Source organism: Nicotiana tabacum, chromosome 9, assembly GCF_000715075.1.
Source record: "Nicotiana tabacum cultivar K326 chromosome 9, ASM71507v2, whole genome shotgun sequence".
Lineage (NCBI taxonomy): Eukaryota > Viridiplantae > Streptophyta > Magnoliopsida > Solanales > Solanaceae > Nicotiana > Nicotiana tabacum.
This window is the reverse complement of record NC_134088.1, coordinates 83,595,802-83,596,108: the sequence shown is the minus strand read 5'-3', so window position 1 is coordinate 83,596,108 and position 307 is coordinate 83,595,802.

Genomic DNA, 307 nt, shown 5'->3' with positions numbered 1-307 from the left:
AATCATGGTAATTTCATGTCTTCTAATCATCCATCGAACTGAAGTTATTATTTTAGAAAATTGATGTGTTTGACTTAATGTGTTTGAGTAGTACTCAATAATTGGTTCTTGAGGCGAAGGTGTATCAGAAACAGTTCAATGTACGAGTAAAGTTTGCTTTGCAGTAGTCACTAATGAATAGCTAATTAGTGTTTAACTCATACAAATGGTCAAACAAAAGGAAATACTAGCATTTATACGTTCTTTGCTCAAGGGGAAAAGAAATGTTAATCATGAATCCTTTGATTTCGTTCATCTTCTTTACACG